Source organism: Crinia signifera, chromosome 6 (assembly GCF_055691185.1).
Source record: "Crinia signifera chromosome 6, ASM5569118v1, whole genome shotgun sequence".
Classification (NCBI taxonomy): domain Eukaryota; kingdom Metazoa; phylum Chordata; class Amphibia; order Anura; family Myobatrachidae; genus Crinia; species Crinia signifera.
Genome location: NC_139222.1, coordinates 218,557,897 through 218,568,333, shown reverse-complemented (window position 1 = coordinate 218,568,333; position 10,437 = coordinate 218,557,897). Strand labels below are relative to the sequence as shown.

General features: G+C 40.9%; 1 pseudogene; it reads right to left on the bottom strand.

Annotated features, from left to right (window-relative positions):
* Nucleotides 1–392: 392 nt before the first annotated feature.
* On the bottom strand, nt 393–567 carry LOC146012683 (U2 spliceosomal RNA; annotated as a pseudogene).
* Between the last annotated feature and the right edge of the window lie 9,870 nt (nt 568–10,437).

The window sequence follows — 10,437 nt, the reverse complement described above, 5'->3', positions numbered from 1 at the left end:
CATTGCTGTGATCCAGTTGATGTTTCCGTGGTAAGATCGTAGGTAAGTCACATAGTGTTTGCATATATATTGGTGGGTCGCAGCGATTGATAAGTCATTTAATTTAGGCAGGCTTCCGGTCTTTTGGCTAGGCCGCACATGCTGATATCAAGTGTAGTGTCACGTCAAGTATTAAACTGCCTCGATTCCAGAAAGTACAATTCAAGGAGTCAAGAAATAGTCACAAAATGATACACTGGAGGCAGGATTTCAAAATATTTATGCACAAAGGTTAAACCTTGAAGCAAATGCATGCATTTCTAAATACAAAGTTAGAACAAAGGTGCACAAACAATTGATACACCAAATCAAGTGCCAGGAATGGAAATAGTCTATTTTTGGATAACAGATTAGGAAGGTGCACCGGTCCTGGAATTACTGCAATACCAGGTCAATGCGTGGAGTGGACAGAGCAAGCTCTTCTTCCATCTCCCTGTTCTAAAAATCCATTTAATGTATGGCCCCCAGATAGGGGGCGTATCAGATATTAAACTGATAAGAACAGATTTTTTTTTTTTTTCAATTTTTATCTCCGTTTTCTTTTTCCCATTGCATTGTATTCATTTAAGGTTCTTTATTTTTCAGGTTTACCCTGATATTGGTTTAAAAATTGCTTTCATTAAGTTTTTTTTTTTATGAAGTTTTTCATTTTCTCTGTTCTTTTTGTTGTAAAAGTACAACATAGTTATCTTACAAATTAACCAGATGTTTCCATTTTTTACATTTCCAAATTCCTTCAGCATCATCTATTCCATTTGCCTTCTTTCTGTCCCACATGTAACAAAAGTACAGTTTGTCTAATGTTATTCTAATGCAATCTTTTACTTCAAATTTTTCCTTCTTGAAGATACATAAGTTTCTTGTATCCCATAATGTTTCTTTTACACATGTAATTTTTAGCCAGTAAAGTCTTCCTTTTATTTTACTACAGGCCACTAAACCAAAAAGGATTAATTCTAAAGTAAAGGCTGGTATACCAGTTAACTCTTTGCACAAGGGGTTTATACCCTTCCATACACCTTGGGCTATATCACATTCCCAGAAAATATGAGCGATATTTTCTTTTCTGTAACAGTTTGCCCGCGGACACCTTTCAGATCTCACTAAATCTCTTTGTTTTAGCCACTCTCTTACTGGTAAGGCTTTATGTAGGCTAAGCCATGTCACGTCTTTTTGTTTGTTTGTCATTCCGTCTGTTTGTAGATTTTTCCATACTGTAGTAGCCTGTCTTTGGGATAAAAGATCAATTTAAGCTGAAACCTCTCCTTTCTTAATGTAATCTTTAACTTTCTTTTTTTGTTGTAGATCTTTCTTGTTGATGTTTTCTAGTTTGAGTTTTTTTTATGAAAAACAACATGTTTTCGTACCATTTTGGAAATGTGAAGGAGACAGGTCTCCTTAGGTCATACTGGAACCAATTTAATTTCCAGAAAACAGTTCCTGCAACATATTTTGCCATAAAGGCTGCCATATTTCCTCTTTCTAATATTTTTAGCAAGGTCCTCATGAAATTATAACCCAAAAAGATTTCAATATCTGGGAAATCATATCCTCCTTTCTCATGGTGTTTTAGTACAATTTCTCTTTTGACCTTTTCCATCTTTGAGTTCCAAAAAAAGAGAAAAAGCATTCTGTTCACTTTCCTCAACATTTTACCGGACGGTGGAAAAATATTTGCCAGGAAAAGCAATAGCGGTAAAATTACTGCTTTAATTATAAGGACTCTGCCGCTGAAAGACATCTGTCTTAGCTTCCAGAAATTTAATTTTCTTTCAATTTTTTTCTGTGTGTCTATCCAGCTTTCTTGTCCTCTCAGGTCTTTATCAAATTTAACCCCAAGAACTTTTATGCTGCCTTCAGTGTTTTTAATTTCACCATCTACAAAGGCGCTCTCTTTCCCAAACATTTAATTTCACATTTCTGCCAATTTACTTGAAAGGCAGAGGCTCCACAAAACACTGTCAGCCATAGTTTAGCTCTCTTAACTACTCTTTCTGAGCTACATAGGAAACATACATCATCCATGTAACTCAGGGCTTTAACCACTTTTCCCTCACTGCCTGGTATTAAAACTCCTTTCATGACTTTGTCTTTTCTAACTAAATTTAATAAAGGTTCCATAGCACAAATGAACAAGATTGGTGAAAGGGGGCAACCCTGTCTCACACTCAATTTCACCTTGATTTTATTACTTAAAAAACCATTGACGAAAAAAGAGCTTTCACTCTCTTCATAAAGACTTTTAATGATTTTAATGAAATCTATCGGAAAGCCCATTTGTCCCAGCACTTGAAATAAAAAGGGGTGTGATAGTCTGTCATAGGCTTTTTCAAAGTCAACTGAAAAAAGCATCACCAACTGTCTCCTTTCCTCACAGTCCCATAATATGTCTCTTAGCAGTGTTAAATTATCCTCCATTCCTCTATTTGGGACTCCACATGCCTGACCTTCCTGTATTACCTGGTCTATTACTTCTCTTATTCTATAAAATATTAATTTGGTAAAGATCTTATAATCCACATTTAGTAGTGTGATGGGTCTCCAATTTTTTAAATCTCGTCTGTCACCTTTTTTAAAGATCAGGACCACAATCCCTTCTTTCATAGTTTCTCCAATGGTCCCATATTTCCACATATATCTGCATACTTCAAGGACATCATTACCGATGTGTTTCCAAAAACATGTATAAAATTCTACAGGTAGGCCGTCTTTTCCAGGTGTTTTGTTTTTAGCCATTCCGTTTACCGCTTTCAGCACTTCTTCCTCCTTTATTTCACTCATCAAAGTCTGCAAATCCTCCTCATGAACTTTATCTTCTACAGCCGCCAATACTTCCTCTACCAAACCATCATCTCTCCTTTTATCTGCATATAAAGATTCATAGTATTTCTCAATAACAGTTCTTATTTCTTCACCTTTCACCTCTACACCTTTTTCATTTAATAGTATATACATATCTCTTCTGGTTATGCTTTTTTTTAAAGAAAAATCTTGTGCATTTTTCATCTTTCTCCAAATGTTCTATTTTTGTTCTATATATAATTTCTTTTCCTTTCTCATCCAGAACTTTGCTTAGTTCCTTTCGTGCTTCTTTTATTTCATTGCATACATTAAAACCACTATCTCTTAGTTTATATAATGATTCTAATGCATATTCCATGCTTTAAATTGTTCTCTTTTTTTCCTTGCTAATTTATAGCCCCATTTTTTGAAGAAATTTTGGCACAAAATCTTTTTTTTTTTTTTTTTTTTTTTTCAAACATAATTTATTCAAATTTTCACATAGTATATTTACATACAGATATATCAAAAATACATATATCAAAAATACATTGCAACATGGGTATTTCGAAAGGTGGAAACTTAAAGAGTCCCTTAGGGTTAGGTCCTACGTTCGGGACTGGTTTACATTAGGATAACGTCTTTTTGCTGTTTTCTTGTAGGTTGGAGCCTAAGGTGTTGGTATGGTTCTTTCGGAGGCGCTCCTGTGTGTCCTCGACTATCTGGACCAATTGTCAGCGAGATGGGGTAAGGTGGAGTTTTATTAGATCCATTTTTGTCCTTCTCGTGTAACGCGCTTCTTGAGAATGCGTGTCTGGGTCCTATCGTTAGTTCGCCAATGTTGCAAAGCTACCAAAATCTTAATCCACTCCCACCACATCAAAATATTTGGGAAATCCCTTTTTTTCTCTGCCCAAATCTTATATTCTTGAGCGAAGGCTTCTTTAATTTCCTCATTTTCCAGCATACTGGTATTAAGTTTCCACAGACCTTTCCCGCTTACTAAACTTGTATTAATGCCCATTTCACATTTAATGCATTCATGGTCAGAAAAACCTACCACCCTTTGACTATATTTGTAAGCCTCCCATTCTCTTGACATAAAACAAAAATCCAATCTGGAATGAACACCTCCTCTGTCGGCATGGTAAGTATTAGGTACAGGGTTAACTTTGCAAGCCACTGCCACATCACTCAGTTTAAAATCACTTACTATTTGATTGAAAATCTTCCCTGTAGAATCAGTCTGACCTTTTATATTACAATTTAAATCTCCTATGACTAGAAGGGGGCTTTTACCTGGTAGGAAAAATTTTATTTTTTCAAACAATTCTTTTCTTTCTGCTCTATTGACAGGGGCATAAATGTTCACAAGCCGAAATAAACAATTTTTATATTTAACCCCTTCCCGACATTGCCTTTTTTGTTAATTTTTTTTTTTTCCTCCTTGCGTTCAAATAAGCGTAACTTTTTTAATTTTCCGGCTATATAGACACATGAGGGCTTTTTTTTGCGGGACAAGTTGTACTTTGTAATGGTACCATTTACTATACCGTATAATATTCTGGGGAATCAGGAAATAATTCAATGTGGGGTAAAAAAAAAAAAAACGCCATTCCACAATTTTGCGCTGGTTACGCTTTTTTTGGAGTTCATAGTTCGTTTAAAATGATGGGTTATCTTTATTCTAAGGGTCGTTACGATTCTGGTGATACCAAACTTATATAGTTTTCGTTATGTTTTACCACTAATAAAAAAATAGCAACTTTTACGGTTTTTCTAATTTGCGTCGCGTCGCCATGTTCTGCGGCTTATAACTTTTTTATTTTTCCACCTACGGACCTGGGTGAGGGCTCATTTTTTGCGGGCTGAAGTGTACTTTTTAATCTCTTTCTGATCTCTTTTAGTTATTTTTTTTTGGGTAGGCGATGCGACCAAAAAACGTAGTTTTGGCGTTGGGAATTATTTTCCGTTTACGCCTTTAACCGTGCGGGATAACTAATGTTATATTTTAATAGATCGGACTTTTAGGAACGCGGCGATACCAAATATGTTTATTTTTTTATGTTTTATTTTTTTTTATTTGTGAAATGGGGAAAGGGGGGTGATTTGAACTTTTAATATTTTTTTATTTTTTTTTTATTTTTAAACTTATTTTTTATTTTTTTTTTACTTTTACTACAAGGCCCCCTAGTGTACTTGACCACTAGGGGGCGCGATCGCCTGTACTAGGTTCAGCCATAGAGCTCTATGGCTGAACATAGTGATTTTCAGCACTTTCTATTACAAAGGCAGGATGTAATAGGAATGCTGACACGGCCAGCACAGGGGTCTACATTAGACCCCTGGCTACCATGGCAACCGATCGGCACCCTCCGATCTCGCCGCGGGGGGCCGCGATCGGCGCCGGAGGGGGGCGCCCCCCCTCCGATCAGCTATTTAAGCACTGCGGGCGCTTTGCCCGCGGTGCTTAAAGGGTTAAACGGCCACGATCGGCGAACTCGCCGCTCGTGGCCGTGAGAGCAGGTGCCTGGCTGTAATATACAGCCATTACCTGCTCTCTTTCAAGCCAGCTCACTCCGTGAGCTGGCTTGATTCCCCCGCAACTGACATATGACGTAAATGTACGTCATATGTCGGGAAGAGGTTAAGCGTGATTAAAATACATCGGCCCATCTCAATAATTACATAGTCATTCACAGTAATAGCTTTATTTTTTATTAAAACTCCAATTCCATCGTTTTTGTTCTTTTGTGACACAGACCATACAGCAGGGCCATATGGCCACTCAGTTTCCCCTGGGATTTCATTAAGCCCACATTCCTGTACACAAATAATATCCCCTTCATTTCTATATAACTCTTCCAGTACAGCAGCCCGTTTTGCTTTGGATTGAAACACCCTTACATTTAAGGATGAGATTTTAATATGAGCTGCCATTAGCATGAAAAAAAGAGAGAATCTCTAGTCAGAAACTAATTTCCCTCCAAGACACATCTGCATAGCTGATCTGCTGTGTGACCTATTTTTGACCTTTCTGTGAGGTAAAAAAGGAACAGCTATATCTTTATCTTGCTTTGCAATAAAAATAATAAAAGATAAAATAAAAAACATGAAACCATTACATACTTTAACATTATAAAGTCCTGTTATCTTCACAGGATTTCCATGGCTTGTATCAGCTAATAAACACCAGAGAAAATGTTTATACATCTCTGCAGCTGATATTAACACAGAACTGCAACTTCTTATATAAATACTAAATAAAACTTCCTAAGGGCTGTTTCACACAGTACGGTTCCTGCCGCACGGTGAAATCCCGTACGGCCAGGGAGCCGTGCCGCACTCAGCAGTTGTGAATGGACACTATTGTGTCCATTCACACGGGACGGCCACGGCCCGGCCGCACGGCTGCAGCCGGATCCCCCCACTGGAAGGGACGGCTGCCGGGCTGTGGCCATCCCTGCCATTATAAAATTCTGAGTGCGGCGCGGCTCCCTGACCGTACGGGATTTCACCGTGCGGCAGGAACCGTACTGTGTGAAACAGCCCTTAGTCAGGCTTTGTAAGGAAAATGTTTGTAAAGAAAAAGTAACATATTTATGCTTAACTTCAGCATGTAATAAAGAACAAAGTATTAGAACCCTTAACTTCAGGGTAAGAAGAGCAGAACTTATATACACAATAAAAGGATGACAAAAGCAGTATTTTAACTGCAACAGTGGATGGTCTCCATTATGCTTTAAAATATACATTTTTTTAACAGGCTTTACCTGATGTCAGAGCCCGCAGCAGTCACTTCCCCACTCCCCGATAAATCAAAGGGTGATAAGGGGCTCAGTGTATTGTAATCCACTGGGATCATATTAGGAAAATCCATAGAGCTCAGCAATGCATAAGGATTAGGGGAAATTGGTAAGGGGTCACAATCTTGCTCTAAACGAGCTTTTTTATTGCTTTTAACCCCTTCACGCTTACATACCCTCCAACTGTACCGATTTAGCCGGTACAGTACCGTTTTTAAACGGTGTGTACCGGCTAAATCATAGTGTACCGAATGTACCGGTTTTTGGGATCCCGCGCTGGTGTCAGTGCGGGTCGGGTGGGCACTGACGCTGTATCGTCCATTGCGGGTCGGGTGGGCACTGGCACAACAAGCTGGGCCAGTAACTCCTGCTGCTCCAGTGTTGCCGCCTTCTCCTCCCCCGCACGCCCGGGACCGGTGCGAGCTTCAGCCGCCGTGCGTGTGCTACGTCGCTTGCTCTGAATGACACCCAGGCCAGTGCAGGAAGGGAAGCGCCGCTCAGTCAGTATAATAGGGCTTTCTGTGCAACTACATGTGTGGGTGTATCGGTTAGTTTCTCATCGTGGAAATGATCCTTCACTGCAGCCAGCCACTCTTCTCCCTGTGCTGCCCGTGCGCACGGCAGCACAGGGAGAAGAGTGGCTGGCTGCAGTGAAGAAGACTGACTGAGCGGCGCTTCCCTTCCTGCACTGGCAGTGCAAGCGACGTAGCACACGCGCGGCTGATGAAGCTCGCACCGGTCCCGGGCGTGCGGGGGAGGAGGAGAAGGCATATGAACTGGTAAGACCAAGTGGGGTGTCTTGGGGGGTGGATGACTGCTCCCACTATAACACTACTTCCACTCTTTGTCTCCGTTTCCTCAACTTAACTCAGTAGTCGCATCTGCTGGCCAAGTTTTGCGAACTACAAGTCCCAGCATGCACTGCTGGCCACTTGGAGCTGGGGATCCACTATAGTGGTGCTGTTATGGAACAGCAGATGGGGAACTGTAGAATGACATCCGATGCTGGCTGAAAGGGGAGGTCCACAAGCAACAGGACCAAGGACATCATCAGCATAGGTAACCTGGGTGGGTACATATACATGGGGTGTAGTAGTTGGTGCACAGTACACATTCAGAAAGGGGACGTGGCTGCACCTTATTTTTTTTATACCATGGCCACGCCCCCTTGTTAATGGCCACGCCCTCTTTCTGAATGTGTACCGCTTTCTTATCTTCAAATGTTGGAGGGTATGCGCTTATTAGTCTTTCTGGTCACTTTGATAAATCCCTCAGTGTTATCCGGAAAAACAGCTTTATTTTCCACATTCCCCTGTTCACTTTCCTCCATTGCCTCTATGTTTTCAGTCAAAACAGGAGAGTCTACAGCCTGTGCAATTACAGGTTCAGACACAGTAACATTTCCCTGTTTTTCTCTTTTTTCTCTTCTTTCTAGAAAGCGGGTAATATCTTCATCTCCCGCTATGGGTTGTTGGGATGCACCCAGCTGGGGTTCATCAAAGAGTACATCTCTCACTACTTTTAAAACTGGTAATGTAGCCCATCCTTTTTTCCTTCCAAAGATGGAAGCAGGACATTCTCTTGCATTGTGATCATTTTCACCACACAAATCACAACATCTAGGTTCCCTGCACTGTGCAGCCTCATGGCCTGTCTTTTTACAGATTCTGCAGGTTTTTCCCTGCTTACAGTCCTCCTTAACATGCCCATACTGAAAACAGTTTCTACAAAAGGAGGGTTGTCCGGGATAAAAAAGGAATCCCCTCAAACCAGCAACTGTAAAATTTGCTGGAGGGTGTTTTGTCCCCCCCACATTATCTGGGTCTGGTGTCACATACCCTCCAACTGTACCGATTTTGCCGGTACAGTACCGTTTTTTAACAGTCTGTACCGGCAAAATCAGTTTGTACCGAATGTACCGCTTTTCTGTAACTTACTGTTACAGAAAAAATCATTCCTCTTCCTGGCTGTCACTCAGTTCCTGGCCCCGCTCTGTGTGCTTGCTGTCGTGGTGCTGCGGCTCTCCCATCTCTCCCTCCGTTCCCATGAGTGCATTGCGCACTCAGGGGAAGGATGTCTCTCTGCCCTCACTGTCTGCGCATGCGCAGACTGAGAACTCAGGGCACGATCTCTATGAGGGAGAGAGGGGTGCGCGCCGCTGGCCACTGCTTGGTGCGCATGAGGGGGATGATCATCTCCACTGACATCTGCGCTGCGCTCGCCGTCTGGAGCCTGTCACAGTTGAACAGCACAGAGTAGGTGACTCAGCCAGGCTGCACTAAATAATCACCCCAGCATCATCTTGTCGCACCTGTTAAACTTTGCCTGCAGCTCATGTCACATAGTTGCTTGGTGGGCTGCTGCCATATTAAATAAGCATATTTAATATACTTATTTATTAAATAAGTATATTAAATATACTTATTTAATATGCCAGCAGCCCACCAAGCAACTATGTGACATGAGCTGCATGATACTTGTAGTAGTTGGTGCACAGTACACATTCGGAAAGGGGACGTGGTTACACCCTTTTTGCCCATTGCCACGCCCCTTTGTTCATGGTCACGCCCCTTTTCTGAATGTGTACCGATTTCTTATATTCAAATGTTGGAGGGTATGGTGTCAGGGTGACCCAAAACCTCCACTTTCCATTGTATATCCCCAGTGAATTTTTCATTCTGGTTGCATCACTGATTTTGGAACAATATTTCCTCAGAAAATCTTTTACTAGCCCTATTTCTGCATAGGGGTTGTACAGATGCACAGTCAGGGGAATATCCTGTTTATTAAACAGAGGCTCCATGGTAACCTTTTCCATTGCAGGATCTGAACTTTTGACTCTGAGTTTTTCAAACACATTCAGACACACTGCACTAGTAAAGAAAGTTATGTCATATATTCCCTGGGAAATCTTGTAAAACAAATATTTCAGTCACATTAACCCCAGCTAATTTTTCCAGCAATTCTTTAACCACCCACACCATTCCACAACTTTCTCTATAATTCTCTTTTACCACAAAGCGAATTGTGTTTCTCACACCAGCCATAATGCTGCAGCTTTTTATGACTAAAATAGTCTGACAAAGCTTATGCCTCTCTCAGTATCCGGCAAGACAATCACAGTACAACCAGAGGCAGCATCTAACAACTGCCCTGGTCCTGGCCGGCTCACTGTGGGGTGAATTTATGAAGCTTGGAGAAGTGTTATCTATCCCCATAAAGAACGTTATGAGCAAGGTGATAACGGTTCAGCCAATCAGCTCTTACCTGTCAATTTACATATTGTAGCTGATTGGCTGTACCATTATCACCTTGCTCATAACGTTCTTTATTGGAATAGATAACACTTCTCCAAGCTTCATAAATTCACCCCTGAGTGACACTGTAATGCTCAGTCAGCTCTGAGGTATTCCTGTCTAGCCAATCACCTCACAGGGAATACCCTCCTCCAATCAGAAAGTGTCCAGCCAGTCTCCAGATGTCATTAGGTCAGCTGATCATCAGGCTAGACTGCAGTATCAGCTGTTCAGAAAGAAACAGCTGATATAATGTTTTACATTACTTGTTGGCTACAGACAGCTGTGTGGGAGGGCAGCAAAAGTGCAGGATGTATGTAATGTTAATTCAATATGGAAATAGTCACAAAATGATACACTGGAGGCAGGATTTCAATCTATTTATGCACAAGGGTTAAACCTTGAAGCAAATGCATGCATTTCTAAATACAAAGTTAGTACAAAGGTGCACAAACAATTGATACACCAAATCAAGTGCCAGGAATGGAAATAGTCTATTTTTGGATAACAGATTA